Here is a 7,296-nt window from a genome sequence, read left to right on the forward strand (position 1 = left end):
AATTTAGGCAGACACCCAATATAGTACTTGATGTGATGTCTGCTAAATAATCAACTTGCACAAGTTGATTGCTCATTCATGGCTTTGGATCAAAATAAATAAGTTCCAACATTTGTCTGATAGTCTGTCCACCTCATGCCCTCAAACAAAGTTAGAGCACTGCTTATGCTTTTGAGTCCGCAAGACTCAACATTTTTTCTCTCCGTCACCCACAAACACTTCAAACATTTGGATAATAAAACATTTATTATTGTTATTATTATTATTAACCCTGCATCATAAATATTTAAAAGCGTTAATTATATTACAGACTGAAAAATGATGTGAAAAGCGCACATTTGTAAATCCCAAACTCTAAAAGTCACTGGAAAGGTAGATACAAATGATTTGTGACATTGTGGTTAAAATAAAGAACGTAAACAAGATTCTGTGTTTTTATTTACAGTAGTGATGGACAGCTGGAGGCATTTTGAAAACATGTTTTCGAACATCTGTTTTTCACAAGTGTACTGTAGTGTTTTAGCAGGTGTAGCCCATCATGCAAACAATGTTTCCTATTAGTAGGATAATAGACTCTCCATAGCCCAGCTACTGTACTGTAGGTGTGAAAATCCCCCCAACTTGCAATGTATTCGATGCTTAAGTACTCTAAAGTGTTACATTTCTAACTCAAAACCTCATGCAACCACAAAATGTGGGATAAAGCATATGCTGTACAGTATTTCTTCATCTACAGCTTTATGTTTTGTTAATAAAATAACGAGAAAAAATACTTTCAAAATGCATATGTTTATTTAAACTACATTTTAGTTGCTCTTCCCCCCCAGCTCTATGACCATGGGTAAAACCTTGCTGAGATGATCAATGTATTTGTTGCATTGTTGTATTGTCAATTTCTCAAGCCAAAACATCTTGATGGCCTTCACCAGTTCATCTTTGCTTGTAGGCTTGGCAGAGTTACGGACTAATGTTTTCAGTTGATGCAAAACAAGTTCGATCGGGTTTAATATTAAATAATATGTATATGTTGCAATTACGAAATAAACACACTTTTTACATTTTAATTCAACCAGTTGCATTATACTTAGATAATATAGTCACATGTCAGTATTACTTCCATGACATTACTAGAATCAATGTAATTGTATTATTTAAATCGCGAAAGACAGTTAAAGAGTGTCCAATACACTTTCAGTACCTATCCTGCACATGCTCAGTCTGGAGTATGGCATGGTGTACAAAAGGAAGTGGATCGCAATCATTGCTTTTGGCTTTTTACTAATTGAATTTGATAATCCTTTGTCATCCTCCTAAATATTGTGTAGTCGTTCACTTATAGTGACGACCACATTATATACTAGGACGACCACATAACATAGTGACGGCCACATAACACTACGATTATAACTGTTCACTATTTTAACCCTCCCGTTGTCTCGGCAGGTCAGAGTGACCCCGGGCAGCGTTACGAGTTGATTCCCCGTGTCTTTGTGGGTCAGAGTGACCCTGGCAGCGTTAGCAAGGTGTATGTTGTAACCCTCCAACCCCTGTCTGGGCCGGGTCATGGTGACCCTCACTACCACCTGGTGGATACTAGTCAAACAGCAAGGTGTATGTTGTAACCCTCCTACCCCTGTGTGGGTGGGGTCATAGTGACGTCAGAGTGACCCCGGGCAGCGTTACGAGTTGATCCCCCGTGTCTGTGTGGGTCAGAGTGACCCTGACAGCGTTAGCAAGGTGTATGTTGTAACCCTCCTACCCCTGTCTGGGCCGGGTCAGGGCAGTACGTTGGGCCCCGTGTGGGCCCTGTGTTATGAGTTGTTCCCCTCTGTCCCGGACGCTGGGGTCAGAGTGACCCTGGCAGCGTTAGCAAGGTGTATGTTGTAACCCTCCTACCACTGTCTGGGCTGGGTCAGAGTGACCCTGGCCCTGTGTTACGAGTTGTTCCCCTCTGTCTGGGCAGGGTCAGAGTGACCCTGGCACCACTTGTCCACAAGAACTCAGTGCAAGACCTTGGTGCAATCACACGGGGAGGCCAGCCAAACGTACCGGATGGGCCGAAGTGTCCGAAGGAGCAGACAGTCCGTCCCGTTCAGAGGTAACGTCTATGTATCTGTGTATGTACGTGTAGCATAGAGAGGTAGCAGTAGTAGCATGGGCAGTAGTAGCAATCGGCAGTAGTAGCAATCGGCAGTAGTAGCAATCGGCAGTAGTAGCAATCGGCAGTAGCGGCGGCGGCGGCCGCTGCGTGTAACAAACGCCCTGATGGTAAGCCAGTAACGATGACGCTGCTAATCTCCTCTCCCCTCCCTTCTATAAAAGTAGATGTAAGAACAGGGGAAGGCCATAAAAATTGTCAAAGACTCCAGCCACCAAAGTTATGGACTATTTTCACTTCTACCTGACGGCAAGCGGTACCGATGCCCCGAGTCTGGAACCAACCGGCCCTGAACAGCTTCCAACCCCAAGCTATGAAACTGCTAAATAGTTAACCCCTTTAGTCAACCAGTGTGTAAATGTTACATTACAAAAAATCCCCATCAAAAAGTGTCAGTTTAAGCTAGATTAAAAAAAAATTGCATTCCAACCTCATAGCGTGGAAACATATAGTGCCTTCATAAAGTATTAGCACCCCTTGACTTTTTCCACATTTTGTTGTGTTACATATTGGGATTAAAATGGATTTGATTGGATTTTTATGTCAAATATCTACCAAAATACTCTACATGGTCAAAGTGGGAGAAAAATTCTAACATTTGTAAAAAAAATTATAATAAAAAAAAAAATATGAAAGAAAAACAAATATATCTTGATTACATAAGTATTCAACAACCCTGTGTCAATATATTAGAATCACCTTTGGCAGAAGCGATTAAAGCTGCGAGTCTTGGGTAGTCTAACAGGTTTCCAAATCAAATCAAATGTATTTATATAGCCCTTCGTACATCAGCTGATATCTCAAAGTGCTGTACAGAAACCCAGCCTAAAACCCCAAACAGCAAGCAATGTAGGTGTAGAAGCACGGTGGCTAGGAAAAACTCCCTAGAAAGGCCAAAACCTAGGAAGAAACCTAGAGAGGAACCAGGCTATGTGGGGTGGCCAGTCCTTTTCTGGCTGTGCCGGGTGGAGATTATAACAGAACATGGCCAAGATGTTCAAATGTTCATAAATGACCAGCATGGTCGAATAATAACAAGGCAGAACAGTTGAAACTGGAGCAGCAGCACAGTCAGGTGGACCGGGGACAGCAAGGAGTCGTCATGTCAGGTAGTCCTGGGGCACGGTCCTAGGGCTCAGGTCCTCCGAGAGAGAGAAAGAAAGAGAGAATTAGAGAGAGCATATGTGGGGTGGCCAGTCCTCTTCTGGCTGTGCCGGGTGGAGATTATAACAGAACATGGCCAAGATGTTCAAATGTTCATAAATGACCAGCATGGTCGAATAATAGTAAGGCAGAACAGTTGAAACTGGAGCAGCAGCATGGCCAGGTGGACTGGGGACAGCAAGGAGTCATGTCAGGTAGTCCTGGGGCATGGTCCTAGGGCTCAGGTCAGTTGAAACTGGAGCAGCAGCATGGCCAGGTGGACTGGGGACAGCAAGGAGTCATCCTGTCAGGTAGTCCTGGGGCATGGTCCTAGGGCTCAGGTCCTCCGAGAGAGAGAAATAAAGAAGGAGAGAATTAGAGAACGCACACTTAGATTCACACAGGACACCGAATAGGACAGGAGAAGTACTCCAGATATAACAAACTGACCCTAGCCCCCCGACACAAACTACTGCAGCATAAATACTGGAGGCTGAGACAGGAGGGGACAGGAGACACTGTGGCCCCATCCGAGGACACCCCCGGACAGGGCCAAACAGGAAGGATATAACACCCCACCCACTTTGCCAAAGCACAGCCCCCACACCACTAGAGGGATATCTTCAACCACCAACATACCATCCTGAGACAAGGCTGAGTATAGCCCACAAAGATCTCCGCCACGGCACAACCAAAGGGGGTGGGGGGGGCGCCAACCCAGACAGGATGACCACAACAGTGAATCAACCCACTCAGGTGACGCACCCCCTGCAGGGACGGCATGAGAGAGCCCCAGTAAGCCAGTGACTCAGCCCCTGTAATAGGGTTAGAGGCAGAGAATCCCAGTGGAAAGAGGGGAACCGGCCAGGCAGAGACAGCAAGGGCGGTTCGTTGCTCCAGAGCCTTTCCGTCCACTGAAGAGATGAGTCTTCAGTAAAGACTTAAAGGTTGAGACCGAGTTTGCGTCTCTGACATGGGTAGGCAGACCGTTCCATAAAAATGGAGCTCTATAGGAGAAAGCCCTGCCTCCAGCTGTTTGCTTAGAAATTCTAGGGACAATTAGGAGGCCTGCGTCTTGTGACCGTAGCGTACGTGTAGGTATGTACGGCAGGACCAAATCAGAGAGATAGGTAGGAGCAAGCCCATGTAATGCTTTGTAGGTTAGCAGTAAAACCTTGAAATCAGCCCTTGCTTTGACAGGAAGCCAGTGTAGAGAGGCTCTTTCAGTAGTTTAGTTGGAATAGGGTCCAGTATGCAGCTTGAAGGTTTAGAGGCCATGATTATTTTCATCATTGTGTCAAGAGATATAGTACTAAAACACTTGAGCGTCTCTCTTTATCCTAGGTCCTGGCAGAGTTGTGCAGACTCAGGACAACTGAGGTTTGGAGGAATACGCAGGTTTAAAGAGGAGTCCGTAATTTGCTTTCTAATAATCATAATATTTTCCTCAAAGAAGTTCATGAATTTATCACTGCTAAAGTGAAAGTCATCCTCTCTTGGGGAATGCTGCTTTTTAGTTAGCTTTGCGACAGTATCAAAAAGGAATTTCGGATTGTTCTTATTCGGTACTGCACGGTACCGTCTTTCCAAGCTAGTCGGAAGACTTCCAGTTTGGTGTGGCGCCATTTCCGTTCCAATTTTCTGGAAGCTTGCTGCAGAGCTCGGGTATTTTCTGTGTACCAGGGAGCTAGTTTCTTATGATAAATGTTTTTAGTTTTTAGGGGTGCAACTGCATCTAGGGTATTGCGCAAGATTAAATTGAGATCCTCAGTTAGGGGGTTAACTGATTTTTCAGAGTTTTCAATTTGTCAGAGCTAATGGTGGGAAGCTTCGGCGTCTCAGACCCCGTAACGGGAGGAGTAGACCAGAGAAGACCTGCTTAATGGGGAAAACCGGTTGAAAGTTTCTGTCGGCTGAATGAGCGACACCGGTTGAGCTTTCCTACAGCATTTCCTTCCAGAAACCGTGAGAAAGTTGTCCGGCTGCGGGGACTATGCCAGGGGATTTATACTACTATCTGTACTTACTGGTGGCACAGACGCGGTTTCATCCTTTCCTACACTGAAATTACCCTTGCCTAACGATTGCGTCTGAAGCTGGGCTTGTAGCATAGCTATCCTCGCCGTAAGGCGATTACAATTAGAAGGCATCATGTTAATGTTACTACTTAGCTTCGGCTGTTGGAGGTCCTGACGAATCGTGTCCAGATAAAGCGTCCGGAGTGAAAAAGTTGAGGAAAAAATAAATAAATATATGAACGGTAATTAAAAAGTGAAAACCGTAAAGTTGTCAGGTCGCAAAATAGGTTGGCAACAAAACGCACAGCAACTCGAAAACAAGCCTGCAAGTTGTGACCGGAAATGACGTTGAATGACACCTGAATTGAGCAACATTTGCGCATGATTCTTTACAAAATTCTTCAATCTCTGTCAAATTCGTTGTTGATTATTGTTTGACAATCATTTTAAGGTCTAGTCATGGATTTTCAAGCAGATTTAAATCAAAACTGTCAATCAGGAACATTCACTGTCTTTTTGGTTTAGTTTATAAGGATCCCCATTATACTACTGCGCATGCAGAAGCTACTCTTCCTGGGGTCCACCTAAAACATACAAATACATGACAAAGTATAGAACATTAATAAAGAAGAACAACATAATATTTTACATTAAATAAAACATTTATATAAAGATTTATATACAGAAATGATACCAAGAGACAGTGTAGATTTGGCATTGTGTTTTAGGTTATTGTCCTGCTGATAGGTGAATTAATCTCCTAATGTCTAGTGGAAAGCAGACTGAACCAGGTTTTCCTTGAGGATTTTACCTGTGCTAAACTCAATTCCGTTTATGTTTTATCCTGAAAAACTCTCATGGGGTTTTTGTATGTGGTGTGTTGGTATTGGGATTGTAGCTTAGTGGGGTGTTCTAGTTAAGTCTATGATTGAGCGTTGAGCCAAATGCCATGAAGCTCGGCTCTACGCATCTGGTCCCCAGTGCGTCTCCTTGGGCCGGCTTACATGGCACCAGCCTTGCACTCGGTGTCTCCGGTTCGACTGCATAGCCCAGTACGGGCTATTCCACCTCGCCGCACTGGCAGGGCAACCGAGAGCATTCAACCGTGTAAGGTTGGGCAGGCTCGGTGCTCAAGAGCTCCAGTGCGCCTGCACGGTCCGGTCTATCCAGTACCACCTCCACACCCCAGCCCTCCGGTAGCAGCTCCCCGCACCAGGCTTCCTGTGCGTGTTCTTGGTCCAGTCCCACCAGTGCCAGGACCACGCATCAGGCCTACAGTGCGCCTCGCCTCTCCAGCGCTGCCGGAGTCTCCCGCCTGTTCAGCGCAGCCAGAGCCTTCCTCATCTCCAGCGCTGCCGGAGTCTCCCGCCTGTTCAGCGCAGCCAGAGCTGCCAGCATGCATGGAGCAGCCACAGCTGCCAGTCTACATGGAGCAGCCAGAGCTGCCAGTCTGCATGAAGCAGCCAGAGCTGCCAGTCTGCATGAAGCAGCCAGAGCTGCCAGTCTGCATGGAGCAGCCAGAGCTGCCAGTCTGTATGGAGCAGCCAGAGCTGCCAGTCTGCATGAAGCAGCCAGAGCTGCCAGTCTGCATGAAGCTGCCAGAGCTGCCAGTCTGCAAGGAGCTGCCAGTCTGCAAGGAGCTGCCAGTCTGCAAGGAGCTGACAGACTGCACGGAGCCGCCAGAGCTGCCAGTCTGTAAGAAGCCGCCAGAGCTGTCAGCCTACATGGAGCAGCCAGAGCCGCCAGTCAGCATGGAGCAGCCAGATCCGTCAGTCTGCCAGGATCCGCCAGTCAACCAGACTCTTCCAGATCCGCCAGTCAGCCAGACTCTTCCAGATCCGCCAGTCAGCCTGACTCTTCCAGATCCGCCAGTCAGCCAGACTCTTCCAGATCCGCTAGTCAACCAGACTCTTCCAGATCCGCCAGTCAGCCAGACTCTTCCAGATCCGCCAGTCAGCCAGACTCTTCCAGATCCGC

The 7,296-nt window shown here is 46.4% G+C and overlaps 1 long non-coding RNA gene across 1 annotated transcript; it reads right to left on the reverse strand.

Moving 5' to 3' along the window:
* Positions 1-420: 420 nt before the first annotated feature.
* On the reverse strand, positions 421-5,669 carry LOC127909867 (uncharacterized). Its single transcript, XR_008072629.1, has 2 exons — positions 3,457-5,669; positions 421-3,300 (listed from the first exon to the last, which is right to left on the reverse strand). It is a non-coding gene; the product is annotated as an uncharacterized LOC127909867 (long non-coding RNA).
* Between the last annotated feature and the right edge of the window lie 1,627 nt (positions 5,670-7,296).

Source organism: Oncorhynchus keta, chromosome 20, assembly GCF_023373465.1.
Source record: "Oncorhynchus keta strain PuntledgeMale-10-30-2019 chromosome 20, Oket_V2, whole genome shotgun sequence".
In the NCBI taxonomy this organism is placed as follows: Eukaryota; Metazoa; Chordata; class Actinopteri; order Salmoniformes; family Salmonidae; genus Oncorhynchus; species Oncorhynchus keta.